This window comes from Thamnophis elegans, chromosome 3 (genome assembly GCF_009769535.1).
Source record: "Thamnophis elegans isolate rThaEle1 chromosome 3, rThaEle1.pri, whole genome shotgun sequence".
Taxonomy (NCBI): domain Eukaryota; kingdom Metazoa; phylum Chordata; class Lepidosauria; order Squamata; family Colubridae; genus Thamnophis; species Thamnophis elegans.
Genome location: NC_045543.1, coordinates 140138379 through 140155775, shown reverse-complemented (window position 1 = coordinate 140155775; position 17397 = coordinate 140138379).

The following is a 17397-nucleotide window of genomic DNA, read 5'->3' as shown; positions in this document are numbered from 1 at the left end:
AGGGTTTTCTGCCTAGAAAGCAGCATTTCTGCTGCTCAAAAGACAGGTTAAAGGAGAGGTTAAGCTTTCTTCTTGCAGTAGTTTTTAAAAAGTAGGGAGGAAAGCTATGAAGGAGCAGTGTCCATGGAGATTCTGTCATCCAAGCCAAAAAGGTATTAAGAGCTGTTAACCTAATTTTGCGAAGCTTCTTCTCCGGTAACATTGTACTGCTAACTAGGGCATACAAACAATTGCCAGACCAATTCTCGAATACAGCTCGTCTGCCTGGAATCCATCCACATTGTATATCGGACATTAATACGATTGAGGAGGTCCAGAGGTATTTCACGAGAAGAGTCCTCCACTCCTCTGCTCACAATAGAATCTCTTAGGCCACCAGGCTCGAAATTTTGGGCTTGGACAACCTTGAACTATGTCTCCTACAGTCTGACCTAACTTGGTACACAAAATTGTCTGCTACAACATCCTACCTGTCAATGACTACTTCAGCTTCAACTGCAATAATACATGGGCAAACGATAGATACAAACTCAAGGTAAAACGCTCCAAACTCGACTGCAGAAAATACGACTTCAGCAACAGAGTGGCCAACGTCTGGAATGCTTTATCTGACTCCGTTGTTACAGCCTCAAACCCCCACAGCTTCAACCTTAAACTGTCCACTGCGGACCTCACCCCATTCCTAAGAGGTCCTTAAAGGGGGTGTGCATAAGCGTACCAGCGTGCCTACCATCCCCATTTATTCGTACCCATTTCTTGTGTTCGTGTCCATGTTTATACTTATACCTGTTCTCTTGTACATGTTTGACAAACTAAATGAATAGCTAAAATAAGGCAAGGACTACCCATTATTACGCAGCTTTGACGAATGTAGGATAGAATGGATATTTTAGCATAACAATGTCTATTTTTCCCCTTCCATTGGCAGGTTCGAAGTGAAGTTGTATCACACACATTAAAAAAAAAAAAAAGTTTGTATTTCAGGCATACTTGGAAAATAGTTGCGGTCTAGCCCAGGCTGGACAAATCTGTTCTCTTCCCACCAACAAACTGTCCACTCAGAAAACAAACAGGTGGGTGGGGATGGCAATTTCGGACTGAATAGAAAACAACATCATAACGTTCTGTTCACACTTGTCTCATGTTTCTTCCCAGTCTACAGCTATTTCTGTCTTTTAATGGAACACTCGAAAACATCAAAGAGATGGCTCCATTCAGAACTCGGAATGATTGCCTCTATCTCTTCAAGATTTCAATCCTGCTGCCTGCTCCTCAATTTGTTATAACCTGAAAATAATGGCAGATAAAGGGGATTTGTACTGGGAAGCATGCCAAGCTAAAGACATTAAATTATTGAGTGATCTGTATCTGGATAATGGATTTATGGCTTTTTAACTACTTTTCAAGGGGGTGGTGGGGGGTGATGCTAATGTTATGTTGCCTCCAGATTGAGAATTTCTGCACAAATCTAACCCGGTTCTTTTTAATTGGGCTCGTTTAAAAAACAATGGATGCTACCTGATAATTTCTTTATTATTGGGAATTAACAATGGGAAATTATCAGTCACTTTAGGACACTCTGCTAGTCCTTCCATAGCAGGGAAAGCATAAACAACCATCAACCCCGCTTTTAAGGACAAAATAATTAGAAATCATACAAGCATAGCAAAGGAAGATTATGCCCAAACCAGAATTGACCAAGTTGAGATTCTTTCAGGCAGCTGTAAAATCGGAGCTCTGTTTAGCCACAGTGAGCTTTCTGCATTTTTAAATATGGAACTGCAGGTAGTCCTCGCCTTATGACCAAAATAGAGCCAGACATCTCTCTTGTTGCTAAGCAAGGCAATCGCTGTATTTTTTGGAGTATAAGGCGCATCTTTTTCCCTCAAAAAAGAGGCTGAAAATCTGAGTGCGTCTTATACATTGAATACAGCATTTTTGGCCTCCTGAAACCCCGCCCACTTTGCAAAAATGGACCTGCAGAGGGTTTGGGAGGCTTGCAGAGTGCTCCTGAGTGATGGGGAGGGCCGTTTTTGCTAATTTTGGGGGGCCCCAGCCCCCAGGACCACTCTCAGAGCCTCCCAAGGCCTCTGCATGCCCCTTTTTTTTTGCAAAAAATGGCCCGTTTTTGCGAAAAATGGAAACTTTTTGCTCGTTTTGCCCTCCCCCCAGCCCCCAGAAGCACTCGAAGAGTCTCCCGAAGCCCTGCATGCCCTTTTTCTTTGCAAAAAAAAAAGCCCGTTTTTGTGAAATGCAGCCCGTTTTTATCCCCCCCCCAGCCCCCAGGAGCACTCTACAAGCCTCCCAAAGCTCTGCATGTCCCCCCCCCCCTTTTTTGCAAAAAAAAGAGAGGTACAAAGAATTTGGGAGGCCTGCAGAGTGCAAACACTTTTTTTTTTAATTACCTCTTCAAAATCATGGTGCGTCTTATACTCCAGTGCATCTTATAGTCCAAAAAATACAATAGTTAAGTGTGTCCCACTTTATGAACTTGGTTCTTAAGCAAATCACTTCAGTAGTTAAGTAACTCATGTGACTGATAAGGGAATCTGGTTTCCCCCATTGACTTTGCTTGTCAGAAGCTGATTGGGACAATTGCAAATGACAATCCGGTGACTTTGAAACAGTGCAATCTTCATAAATACATGCCAGTCACCACACAAATTTATGATCACATGAAATGCCATAAAATAACCAATGCTCCAGAAGATAGGCTCAAGATTCAGGTAGATCTCGACAGGCTACAACACTGGGTCCTATCTAACAAAATCAGTGTACAGAAAAGCAAGGCTTATATACAAGGTTTTACACATGAGCCACGGTGGCGCAGTGGTAAGAGTGCAGTACTGCAGGCGACTTCTGCTGACTGCCGGCTGCCTGCAATTTGGCAGATCGAATCTCACCAGGCTCAAGGTTGACTCAGCCTTCCATCCTTCAGAGGTGGGTAAAATGAGGACCCAGATGGTTGGGGCAAGAGGCTGACTCTGAAAACCGCTTAGAGAGGGATGTGAAATGGTATATAAGTCTTATTGCTATTGCTAGCCAAGAAAGACCAAATTTACAGATACAGGTTTTATTTATTTTTCTTTTATTTATTTCACCATATATGAATTAGATTACAGATAATAAGTATAGACATGATTATGAATACCTGAAAAGAATACGAGTACAAGGGAATATTGGAACAGGTACGGTAGGCTCGCTGGTGCGCTTATGCCTTACGGAACTCTTAGGAATGGGGTGAGGTCAACAGTAGATAGTCTAAGGTTAAAGTTATGGGGGCTATTAAGAAAGGGGTGGGGCTGTCTCTTTCTGTCTCCAAGAGTAAGTTTCTCCACTCCACCTTTAGGGAAAAATAATATTTCTCAAAATATTTCATTCTTCTAGGAGAGGAGGTCTTCCTTCAATGTGTTACATAATAAATAGTGTTCCAATATTTGAGGGGCTGCCACAAAGAAGAAGGGGTCAATCTATTTTCCAAAACACCAGACGGTGCTAAGTAATACAGATCCCACTAATTGTTAACTGTGACAACAATATAACAATTAACAGCCCAATTGGAGAGAGAGAGAAGAGAGAGAAAAGAGAGAAAGAAGAGAGAGAGAGAGAGAGAGAGAGACTGAATTTAAGACCTATTCATATTGGCTGCATTTATTGTGGGACAAAATACAATCTCAAAGGGTCTTCAGCTATTGTTGCAGTGGCCTCCAATCAGGGGTGGAATTCAGCCAATTCGGACGAACCAGGTGCTAATTTTACATCTGGTTTGCCAAAACGATAGTTGCCAAGGACTGGCTGGCCGCGTCCACCCTACCTCACCCCTCCCAAGAGTTTCCACACAGCCCGCTTTGGATGCCAGTTAAGTGCAGGGCCCGCGTGGAGGCACTGGGAGGGCGTAAAACAGGTTCCAGATGTCTGGAAATGGGCCCGTTTCTGGCCTCCGGGGAACCTCTGGAGCCCGGGGGAAGGCGTTTTCACCCTCCCAGAGGCTCAAGGAAAATGAAAGCCGCCCCACCACACACACCCCGGTGCAGGAGGCCGAGTAGGCCATGCCCACCATGGCCACGGCCACCACACAACCAGGCAAAGAACCGGTTACTAAAAAATTTAATCCTACCCCTGCCTTTTGGGCACCAGGGGGCGGTTCCATGGAGAGAAGTTTTTCCATTATCCAGAGGGAGCGTGATTTCGCATGCTGGCTGTATCCTGCGAACGGGGCTTCACTTGTTTCTGTAGCTCAGTTTCTGGCATGCCGTGGACAGGTGGGGGTCCACGGACCAGGGGTTGGGGATCCCTGTATTATTATATCACAGTATCTGTGGATGTTTGTTTGTCAGAGGGAAAAGCGTTATTTCTCTAGCTGCTTTTATGAACGCTCAAGGAAGGCAAGTCTCTCTTTTGATTTATTGGCTTTAATATCCTCATGCAATGACCTTGGACCTTTTGACTCCCTTTCCAGCCCCTAGAGAACACCACTATTCCCAAGTTTGTATTTTTAATTTTCTGCTTTATAGTAGCAGTAAAGAGAGTCAGGGCCTTTCCGTCCTGCTTTGATTTAGAAGGAATATAGCACTTTGTGGGAAGGCTCCGGTTATGAGTTCTACGGTAGAGGCAAATTTATGAAAGCTTTATTAAAGATCAACCCTTTCCCAGCCGGGACGTTGAGAATGTTCCTTCCATTATGTTTTTTTCTGGCTTAGAAGTTGGCTTCTTCTGGTCTCTGGATCATCACCCTGCCAACAAAAGTGCCTATAGTCAAGGCTATGGTTTTCCCAGTTGCAATGCATGGCTGTGAAGGTTGGTCCATAAGAAAGGCTGAGAGCCAAAGAATTGAGGACTTTGAACTATGGTACTGGAGAAGACTCCTGCAAGTCCCTTGGTGTTCAAAAGTTTTATTTCTTTTAAAACAAACATTTCATCATTCCTCAATCAGTAAGACATCGAAGTACAATTTTTGTATGTCAAATAATTCTAGTTTACCACCAAATTCTTGTCTAGCCTAATGCATACCCTCCCTCCCTCCACCCTCCCCCCCCAGCCCCCCTCCTCCTTCCCGCCCCCCGACTTCCCAGAACCTGTACACGGTATGGATTTTTAACAAACACAGTCTAAAATCTATTGAAAAAAAAAGAAATAAAGAAATTAATGACATTCTACATTGACCTTAGCTTCTTCTTGCTGAACTAACTTTAAACAATTTAAATCATTTCTGATCTTAAGCATAGGCTAACTGGAATTTCTTGGTCCCGTATTTATTTTGTATATAGTCAATCCATTTTTTCCAGTCTCGTTTATATCTCTCATTTGAGTGATCTTTAATATATGCCGATATTTTAGCCATCTCGGCTAAGTTTGTAACTTTCAATGTCCATTCTTGAGTTGTAGGCAAGTCTTCCTTCTTCCAGTATTGCGCCACCAACAGTCTTGCTGCCGTTATTAGGTGCCTTGGACTGCAAGACAATCAAACCGGTCAGTCCTAGGGGAGATCAACCTGACTGCTCTTTAGAAGACCAGATCCTGAAGATGAAACTCAAATACTTTGGCCACCTAATGAGAAGGGAGGACTCACTGGAGAAGAGCCTCATGCTGGGGAAGTTTACAGGCAAAAGAAGAAGACAGAGAATGAGGTGGCTGGATGGAGTCACCGAAGCAGTAGGCACGAGCTTAAATGGACTCCAGAGGATGGTAGAGGAGAGGAAGGCCTGGAGGAACGTTATCCATGGGGTTGCAATGCATTAGACATGATTTCACAACTAACAACAAGAAGTCTCTGAATATTTTGGGAGAGCCATTTTGTCCACTGTGTCATTTGGAATTATCATGGTGGCATGCTGGTAATTTCAATGTTTCTGTCATCTTCCTCTATAGAGGTCTTTTTGCTCTCCCTAAAGGCAGCAAACATTTTCCTAGGCTTTTCTGAATTAATACTCAGGATGACCAGGCAAATCTCCTGTTTTGTGTCACCTAAGATGTTATGCAAATGCATCCCACAGAGGCTGTGTATTCAAACTACTTCCTCCTTGGTTTATCCTTTCATCATTTTTCTAGCCCCATCTGACTCCCAGTCTTTCGATATGCCTTAATCTTAATCCACCCATCTTGAAGGCTTTGTGGCACAAGTTTCTGGCAAGACTTTAAAAGCACCTCCGTGTCAGGGATTGGCTGGTGAACAGGGCATCTTCTAGTCCGTGTTTCTCAACCTTGTCAACTTTTTAAGATTAGTGGACTTCAATTCCCAGAATTCCCCAAACAGCTGGCTGGCTGGGGAATTCTGGGAGTTGAAGTCCACCATTCTAAAGTTGCACAGTTGAGAAACATTGATCTACATCAGGGGTGTCAAACTCAAAGCCCGGGGACCGGATCCAGCCTGTGGGGTGATTAGATGTGACCCATAGGGCCACCCTGGAAACAACAAAGAACTGGCCCACGGTGCTTCTGCAAGTGAAAACGGAGATTAGTAGGGCCACACACAGCCTTCCCAAGCTCCATTTTCTCTGGCAGAGGGTTGCAAGAGGCCGTCGCAGCCGGAAAACGGAGCTCGGAGCCTGTCTTCGCTGGAAGACCTCCAAGGTCCCTTCCAACTTTGTTATTCTAAGTAGTCAGAAGTTCGATCCTGACCAGCTCAGATTTGACCCACCCTTCCAAGGTGGGCAAAATGAGGACCCAGATTGTTGGGGGACAATAAACTGACTCTATAAACTGCTTTGAGAGGGCTGTAAAGCACTGGGAAGCAGTATATAAGTCTAAGTGCTATTGCTATTATAACTTAACGGAAAGTACTTTTGCTCCAAATACTTTGTGCCAATAGGAAACTGATCATTGATATCTACGCAATATAAAATCAGTATTTGAAATGGTAAGTCCTGGAAGAAGAGAGCATGACTATGATTCCCCGTGTTTGACCCCGAAATAAGTGCTTGGCCTTATTTTCAGGGAGGTCTTATTATTTTTGAGGTGCAGGAGGCGGCGAGCGTGGTCACCTCATGGCTGCTGCTGTGTTGCAATATTTTCATGGAGGGCTTATTTTCGGGGGAGGGCTTATTCTAGCGCATGCATTCAAAGCCCGATTGGGCTTATTATCCGGAAGGTCTTATTTTCAGGGAACCAGGGTAGTAACAAAAGTCCCCTCACATCGCTTTCTTCCTCTCTGCTCCCTTCTTTCCGTGGTGAAACATCCAGCCTTTCTTGCAGTCCTTCAGCAAAAAAGGGGTGGGCCTGGTTCTCTGGTGATTCCTTCCTCATCTTCACCCCAAGGCATCTCTGTGCAATGCTGACCCTCCTGGCCCGCTTTACGTGCAGGTCGAAGCAAAAGATTATAAGGATCCCCTGAGAAATCCGAATATGTGGGCCAGGCGTCAAGCAAAGAGAGATGGTACCTTTCCTGATTGAATTGCACCCTGCTGTTCCAGGGAGGGTGGGTGGTGAGGCAAAATGAATTTCTTCCCCTAGAAAAAGAATGCATCACACCTTTTAATAGTCTTGTTCACCTGCACTGCCCCGACACACTCTGCAATTCCGTAGGAATCTGGAATTACTTGTCAAGCTCAAGGTTAGCAATGAATGTACCGAGAAAGGAAGGTGACAGGTCCATGGTAACACTTGCTCGCGGCTACTTGAACATATACAATCTGGGACTCAAGCACTGTAGAAAAAATAATAATCTCTGTAAACAAAGCCCAGAGTAGTTATTTATGACCGTTGAAATGTATGATCTTACTGAATTATGGCCATTAGGTGAGGAACTCTACAAAACAGGAGGGGAAAGGCAAAAATAAGACACTGCCTCCGATATAATTAAAGCCACCTTTTCACACTAATCGGAGTGCCAACATTTCAACGGCAAATTAGGATCTCTAAGGCAGAATGCTTGGCAATGCAAAATTTGCAAGCACCTTGAGGACAGATGGCAAAACTCTTGCTCAGCCCCCTGTTTGGCATCCTAGTGCTCTGTGTTCAGGGAGAGCGTTTAGTACATGAAGAAAATCCAGACCTTTGAGAATCTCACTATGATCTGAGTCTATAGAGGCCAGGTATACATTGTACTAGCTGGGAAGCGACAAAAACTGTCATCAGCCCAAATGAAGATCCAGATTACAAGGAAGTGGTTACTAACTTTATAAAGGGAAGCCTCACTATTCCACCAGTTCCAGAAGTAAGAAGGACAGGGACATTTACAAAGTGTTAGTATCGATACTACACTAGCCAATAACCCAGCGTTGCCCAGGTATTTATTATAGGGGGAAATGTCCGATGAAACGTAATTTCTAATGTTGGATTTCCCTCTTACCAGAGGAGCTCCCTGTGGAGTATTGTGAAGCCATTACCATGGCAATTCCATTGAGCTGCACGTAGAAGAACCTTTTATGGAGTACAGTAGAAACCATTTTAAGGCACAACAGACTGTTCTTAACAGAACACACCACCCCGAGGCGTATTAGGGTGCCTTACCCCCACAATTTTTTTCCAGAGCGTCATCTGTGTACCAAGTTTGGTTTAAATTGTTCAAGGTTCCAGAGTTTTGCTGGAACACACACACACACACACACACACACGCCATTGATAGATAGATAGATGGATGGATGGATGGATGGATGGATGGATGGATGGATGGATAGATAGATAGATAGATAGATAGATAGATAGATAGATAGATAGATAGGGATGGATGGATGGATGGATGGATGGATGGATAAAAAGATTGGTGAGATCACAGTTGGAATATTGCATCCAGTTCTGGTCACCATAATACAAAAGTTGAGATCCTAGAAACAGCAGGGAAGAACAACAAAGATGATTAGAAGGCTAAACCATAGTGGACGGTTGCAGGAACTGGGTATGCCTAGTCTAACGAAGAGAAGGACAAGGGGGACATGATAGCTTCTAATATTTGAGGGGCCGTCACAGGGAAAAGCGAGTCAATATATTCTCCATAGCAGCTAAAGGCAGTAACAGATGGAAACTTATCAAAGAAAGATTCAAGCTAGAATTAAGAAGAAATTTTCCACTCAGTGAAATGGCTTGGACAGCCATTTGTCCAGAATGGTATGGGGTCTCCTGCTTGAGCAGGGGTTGGACCTAGAAGACCCTCCAAGCAGAGATGGTATCAGCAGGTCTGACCAGTTCCGGAGAACCAGTAGTAGAAATGTGAGTAGTTTGGAGAACCGCTAATTACCACCTCTGGCTGGCCCCGCCCCATCTCTTCTCTGCCTCCCGAGTCCCATCTGATTGGGAAGAAAGGGGAGTTTGCAGTATCCTTCCTCTGCCACACCCACCAAGCCACGCCCACAGAACCGGTAGTAAAAAAAATTGAATCCCACCACTGCCCCTAAAGTCCTTTACAACTCTATTATTTTATGTTCCATGTTCTGATTTTGAACTAGAAACAAGCAAACAAAAACTCTGGAGTTTTCCCTTTAAAAATTGCTGAAAGGAAGGAAGACACGTCTAAGAGGGATTTCTTGGGGTAAAGCTAAACAATTTTATCTCTTAGCAGGTTCAATTTTCATTTGAAAACAGTTGCCTGCTGTACAGTGTGGGAAATTGTCAGGAACATGGATACTGATTTCAGGAGAGAAAAAGGGGCTCAAGTTGTGGTGAACAGTGTCACGTAATGTTAGGTAATAGAAAGAGAAGCATGTTTGCATATCTAGAGAGACACATTTACTATATTATCTATCAGTATAACGTGGGGCTACTCCACCTAAACAATGGGTCTCTAGCAAGAAACGTTTGTAGAAAGTTAGCATCTACCCCTCTCCTAGAAGAATGAAATATTTTGAGAAATGACCTTGCCACCAGCCAAGCTTCAACCAAATCTGGGAGCTCAGACAACATTAGGTATACCCTGCATAGGCCCAATGCAGAGGTAGTATTCAGCCGGCTCAAACCGGTTCACTCTAACTGGTAGCGGATATCGCAGGTGGCCCCACCCACCTGCCCTGGTTCTATTTTGTCCTATTTACGGATGTCTTTTTAGCAAAGTGCATGCGCAGAAGCCGGGCGCATACGCGGACAGGGCGTATGCGAGCAAAGTGAGCGCACATGCACACATAATTGCGAACTGGGAAGGTAGGTGAATAGGGAAGGTAAGTGAAAACCACCAATGACCCCATGGGAGTCAGACAGCATCTAATAGAATACATGTTCTTGCACAGGAACAGGAAGCTCAAGTTCAAAGCCCAAGATAAAGTATTAATAAGCCCACTCTCAACTCTATGTGGTCAGTTGTCCCGGACCATCCGTGTCTTCTGCTTCATCATTAAGCCATCTTTCCAATCAGCCTCCATGTTTCCAGTGTCTTCCTCCCGGCTTGGAACTGAACCAGATGGATATTTCTTCCAATAGAGGAATGCTTGATCCCTGGCATTTTAATCTGAAGCACTGGCCCTTTCTTCAGCCCTGCTTCTATCCAGCACTAACCGAGTTGTCATAAATCCTGGTTCACAGATGCACCTAACAATTAGTAGAACAAAAAAGAGCTATGCCCTAGTGCAGTGCATGTTCAATGGTACTGTGTGGCCTGGCACATTATGCACATCCCTGAGATATAATAGTTTTATTTGCAGCCTGCTCTTCCTTCTTACCGCCATATGCCGAAAGAAAAATCCATACAATGGGCTTTTGTGCATTATGTTTTACAGCTAGTCCTCGACTTACAACCAAAATTGGGACCATACTTTTTATACCTAAGCAAGGTAAGTTGTTAATGGAGTCACATCCAACTTTACTATCTTTCCATAGTAAATCATTGTGGTGAAAAAGACAGTAAAATCGGGTGGGACTCCATTAACAACTTACCTTGCTTAGTTATGAAAATTAAGTGAATCATTGTGGTTGTGCGCCTCGGGGGTGCAGTGGTTAGGGTGCGGTACTGTAGGCTATTTCTTCTGACTGCCAGCTGCCTGTAATTTGGCAGTTCTAATCTCCCCAGGCTCAAGGTTGACTCAGCCTTCCATCCTTCCGAGGGGGTAAAATGAGGACCCAGATTGTTGGGGCAATGTGCTGACTCTGTAAACCGCTTAGAAAGGGCTGTAAAGCACTGTGAAGCGGTATATAAGTGTATAAGCTAGCATCTATTTCTCTATCTCTATCTTCTGTCTATCTACAATATTTATCTATCATTTCTATCTGTTTCTCTGTCTATATTCTTTCCATCCATCCATCCCATCCATCCATCCATCCATCTATCTCTGGTGCAGTGGTTAGAATGGAGTATTGCAGGCTGACTCTGCCCACTGCCAGCAGTTCGATTCTCACCAGATTCAAGATTGACTCAGCCTTCCATCCTTCCGAGGTGGGTAAAATGAGGACCCAGATTGGGGGCAATAGGCTGACTCTGTAAACCACTTAAAAGGGCTGGGCAATGTAAGCGGTATAAGTTTAAGTTTGCTATTTGCTATTGTATGTGAGCCACACGGTCATTAAACAAATCTGGATCCCCCCGCCCCCCTACTGACTCTGCTTATCAGAGTCAACTCCAACAGTAGCAAATGATAACCACAAGATCCCGGGATCCTACAACCATCAAAACTTCATTGTGATTCCCAAACACTCAAAGGTTTCATCCCATGAGTCTGGGGCACTGCATTGATCATAAATATGAACCAGTTGTCAAGCATCCAAATTTTGATCATGTGACCATGATGCTGAAACTGTTGTAAGTGTGAAAAACAATCTTGTGTGAAAAACAGTCATAAGTCACTTTCTTCCAGGGTTGTTGTGACTGCAAACAGTCATTAAATGAACTGCTGTAAGTTAAGGACTAACTGTAGTCTATCCCATTGGTCTCCAACCTTGGCAACTTTAAGACTTGTGGACTTCAACTCCCAGCAAAGCTGGCTGAGGAACTGGGAGTTGAAGTCCACAGGTCTTAAAGTTGCCAAGGTTGGAGACCACTGGTCTAACCTGTTAACTCTATAAAGCAGTGTCTCTATAAAGGGGTGTCAAATTCAAGGCCCTGACCTGCAGGGTGCTTAAATCTGGTCCCTGGACCGTCTGGGAAATGTCAAAGGACCAGCCTGCGGTGCCTTTACTGGCCAAAACAGGCCACCGGAGGAAGGGGCTGCATGTGGTCCCTGCATGGCGTGTTTTCCACCTCCACAGCCTCCTGCAACAAACTGCTGGCCAAAACGGGCCACACGGAGACCCCCTCACAGGGCGCTGCAGGAAGTGTCCGTGTCATCCCCTGCTCCGTAGCCTCACCCCCCCCCCGCTGGTCCACAGAGGAGAACTACAATGCTGATCCAGCCCTTGAAGAAATTCAGTTCGACACCCCTGCTATAAAGAAATGATCGTCCACCAAGAAGATTGTTACTTGAACACCCAAACCCTGATATTCCAGGGATGCAGCCATAGCACCCTTTCCTGGCTAGATTGGAAAGTTTCCACCTGGAATGAAGAGGCTCTACAGGTAAAGACGCAGCGGCTAAGACGCTGAGCTTGTCGATCAGAAAGGTCGGTGGTTTGGCGGTTCGAATCCCTAGCGCCACCTTAACGAAGTGAGCTCCCATTGTCCCAGCTTCTGCCAACCTAGCAGTTCGAAAGCACATACAAAATGCAAGTAGAAAATAGGGACCACTTTGGGAAGGGAACAGCGTTCCGTGCGCCTTCGGCGTTGAATCATGCCGGCCACATGACAACGGAGACGTCTTTGGTCAGTGCTGGCTCTTCGGCTTTGAAACGGAGATGAGCACCGCCCCCTAGAGTCAGGAACGACTAGCACATATGTGCAAAGGGAACCTTTACCTTACAGGTAAGAACATTCCAATCGTATAGAGATATTCTGTGAATCTGCAACTTGATTCTGGGGTTTTTTGTGTGTATGTGGTAGGCACAGCTGGTACCCATTATAAATTCTTGCTTCCCTAATTAAGGTGGAAACATGTTGATGTGATGTGTTGTGAAAAACCTCCAACATGGAACGTTAACAAAAGCCGAAATCAGAAGCACTTGGCTAACTGGGCAGCTTGCTTTGAATTTCTTCGGGAAAGAATTGTGGCTTTTAAATGCATGTGAAAAGAATCAGATTCTTCGGCAGTTTGTCTGATTGCAACAATTAGTTCCTTTGCAATGGTAATTCACAACTGGTTCCTTTTCCCTTCCCACCCACTGCCAGGAGAGAAAGCGCTCAGTTAATTTTGAAAAACACGGCACAGCGTTGCTGAAAAAATGCTTTATTCTGTTAAAACATTGCTACCTTATCCGTCCCTTTTTTAAGCAACCAGATTTATTTATTATTTTGCTATTTGCAACCAAGTGTCACTGAGACCCATTCTTAGGGGGGGCCCAGTAGTTAGGATTGTGGCAATATGGCATGCTGATTTGCTAATTTTGAATACATCTAATCCTCCGCTTATACTTTAGTGACCATTCAAAGTTATAATGAAAAAAAGTGACTTATGACCAGTGGTGAAATTCAATTTTTTTAGTACCGGTTCTGTGGGCGTGGCTTGGTGGGCCTGGCAGGGGAAGGATACTGCAAAATCTCCATTCGCCCCCACTCCAGGGGAAGGATACTGCAAAATCTCCATCCACCCCCCATCCAGGGGAAGTGTTGAAGAAATGTCCTTCTGGGTTTCAGCTCCAAGTGGGAAGAAGACACTGGAGACATGGGAGGCTGCTTGGGAAGATGGTTTATGTTGGACAGGGCCACATGGCTTGAGCCCTGTACAGAAAAGGTGATCACAATGTTTCAATGTTGATGAGAAGAAGAGAGGCTGAAGGAGGGGCTTGCTAGGCTTTTATACCCTGTTCAGTCCCACCTCTCTGTTTCCTGGTTTCTGTGTAAGAATGTATTCTGACTGGTTGTCAGACTCCCATGGTGCCATGCAGGGGGCTACTCTCTAGCTGTGATGAGTTCTCAGTTGCCTTGTGGTCAGTTGAGTAATATCCCTTCCCCCCTACAGCTGCAGTGAGGAGAAGTCTTTATTATGTAAAGTGGGCTAGCCTGGCCATCTTAATGGCCCATTAGCTGGGGATGGGCAGAAAGCTATAGCAACTATTCTGTCTTTTGAAACAAGGTTTCTTTTCACATCCAGAGAAATATTCTGCCTTTTCAATATTTCCTAGGATATTTCATTTTTCTGGAGAGGGCTGGATGATAACTTCCCACAGAAGGATACTGCAAAATCTCCATTCCCACCCCACTCCAGGGAAAGTGATACTGCAAAATCTCCATCCCCCCCCGACTCCAGGGGAAGGATACTTGCAAATCTCCATTCCCACCCCACTCCAGGGGAAGGATACTGCAAAATCTCCATCCCCCTCCCACTCCATGGGAAGGATACTGCAAAATCCCCCTTCCCTCCCCAATCCAGGGAAGGATACTGCAAAATCTCCATCCCCCTCCCACTCCAGAGGAAGGATACTGCAAAATCTCATCCCCCTCCCACTCCAGGGGAAGGATACTGCAAAATCTCCATTCCCTTCCCACTCCAGGGGAAGGATACTGCAAATCTCCATCCCCTCCCACTCCATGGGAAGGATACTGCAAAATCTCCATCCCCCTCCCACTCCAAGGAAGGATACTGCAAAATCTCCATCCCCCTCCCACTCCAGGGGAAGGATACTGCAAAATCTCCATTCCCTTCCCACTCCAGGGAAGGATACTGCAAAAATCTCCATCCCCCTCCCACTCCATGGGAAGGATACTGCAAAATCCCCATTCCCTCCCCAATCCAGGGGAAGGATACTGCAAAAATCTCCATCCCCCTCCCACTCCAGAGGAAGGATACTGCAAAATCTCCATCCCCTCCCACTCCAGGGAAGGATACTGCAAAATCTCCATTCCCTTCCCACTCCAGGGGAAGGATACTGCAAAATCCCCATTCCTCCCCACTCCAGGGGAAGGATACTGCAAAATCTCCATCCCCCTCCCACTCCAGAGGAAGGATACTGCAAAATCTCCATCCCCCTCCCACTCCAGGGGAAGGATACTGCAAAATCTCCATTCCCACCCCACTCCAGGGAAGGATACTGCAAAATCTCCATCCCCCTCCCACCTCCATGGGAAGGATACTGCAAAATCCCCATTCCCTCACCACTCCAGGGAAGGATACTGCAAAATCTCCATCCCCCTCCCACTCCAGGGAAGGATACTGCAAATCTCCATTCCCACCTCACTCTGGGGCCAGCCAGAGGTGGTATCTCCCAGTTCCTCCGATCTACTCATAACCTTTCCGCTACCGGTCTCCCAGAAACCTGTCAAGAACCTGCTGGATTTCACCCCTGCTTATGGCCACTTTTCACACTTACGATCACTGCACCATTCTCATGGTCACATGATCAAATTCAGATGCTTGGCAACTGATTCATATTTATGACGGGCGCAGTGTCGCAGGGTCACGCGATCCCCTTTTGTCGCCCTTCTGACAAGCAATGTTAATCGGGAAACCAGATTCACTTAAAAACTGTGTTAGCAACTTTAACAACTGCAGTGATTCACTTAACAACTGTGGCAAGAAAGATTGCAAAATGAGGCAAAACTCACTTAACAAATTTCTCACGTAGCAACAGAACATTTGGGCTCCGTTGCAAAGGTTGTATTTACTGGTTCAGACCGGTTCCCTCGAACCACTAGTGGAAATCGTGGGATGGTCTGGCCCACCCACCCCGCTCTACGGCATCCCATTTAGGCCCTTTTTTCAACCAAAAGCTCATGCGCGTAAGGCTGTGTGTATCCACTGAGATGGCGGGTGTGCTCAGATTTGCGAACCGGTAGGGAAGGTAAGTGAATATCACCTCTGCTCCATTCGGGTCAAAGTCGAGGGTTACCTGTTCTCCCACTCATACAAGTAATGCTACAGGAAACCTTTTTTCAAAAGGAGGAGAGCTAATGAGGATTTTCAATAGTAAAGGAAACAGTCAAGAAATATACAGAAACACCGTATTTTTGGAGTATAAGACGCACCGGAGTATAAGACACACCAAGATTTTGAAGAGGTAAATTTTTTTAAAAAAGGTTCTGCACTTTGCAGGCCTCCCAAACCCTCTGCACACCTCAGTTTTTGTGAAAAACAGAACATGCTTAGCCTTTAGGAGGCCTGCAAAGTGCCTGGGGGCTGGGGTGGGGGGCAAAAACAAGCCAAAAATGCCTTTTTTTTTTTTTTGCCAAAGCCTTTAGGAGGCTTGTAGAGTGCTCCTGGGCGCTGGGGAAAGGGGGGAATGAGCAAAAAAAATGTGCCATTTTGTGGCAAAAATAGGGTTGCATAGGCTTTGGGAGGGTTGAAGAGTGCTCCTGCAGGCTGGGGACAAAAACAAGCAAAACGGCGGTTTTCCACTCATTTTTGCCTCCCCAGCCCTCAGGAGCACTTTGCAGGCCTCCCAAGCCCTCTGCAAGTCCATTTTTATAAAGGGGCGGGGTTTTGGGAGGCCAAAAATGCTGTATTTAGTGTATAAGACACCCAGATTATCAGAATGCAGCTGCACGAGCGATTGTGGGTGTACCTCGATACACCCACGTTAACCTATCCTCCGCAAGCTGCACTGGCTTCCAATCGGTCTCCGGATACGCTTCAAGGTGCTAGTTATCACTTATAAAGCCTTTATGGTATTGGACCTGGTACTTGAGAGACCGCCTGCTTGCCAATTACCTCCCAAAGACCATTAGATCGCACGGGTCGGCCTCCTCCGGGTTCCGTCTACCAGCCATGCCATCTGGCTACGACCCGGGGGAGGGCCTTCTCTGTTGCAGCTCCGGCCCTTTGGAACGAACTCCCCGCAGAGATTCGGACCCTCACCTCTCTCCTGGCCTTCCGAAAAGCCATTAAAACCTGGCTGTGTCGGCAGGCCTGGGGTTGATGAGCTCCCTTCCCCTCTCGACAGGTGTGGTTGTTGGCTATCTTAAATGCTTGTCTTGTATTTGTGTGTTCCCTTTCCCGCTTGAGTTGTTCGCCGCCCTGAGTCCCTTTTGGGAATAGGGCGGCATATAAATAAAACAAACCTCATCACACTCTTTTTTTGGGGGGGAAAGGTGCGTCGTATACTCCGAAATATACGGGAGCTCACCGCCGTGTCAGATAAAATGCCGGTTTCTATCAATGCAGTGCAAAACACTTTTTCTCTGTCTCCCTCCCTTCTCTCTCTCCTTCCTCCCTCCCCCCCTCTCTTTTCTTTCTTTCTTTCTTCTTTCCTTCCTTCTTCCTTCCTTCCTTCCTTCTCTCTCTCTCTCTCTCTCTCTCTTTCTTTCTGGCTTTAACCCATCCGGACGCAGACAGCCATAATATGCACTCACCTTGAAGCAAGGCTTAGCTGCCAGCGGGCCAAGAGAAGTAAGCAGCTCTGGGAAAACAGAGCAATGGACAGCTTTAAACAAATTGTACAGAAAGACAGATTTATGAGAAGGGCAAGGAGGTGAGCAAAAGAAACACCAAGACTTTACAAAGTAATGCAATTTCATTA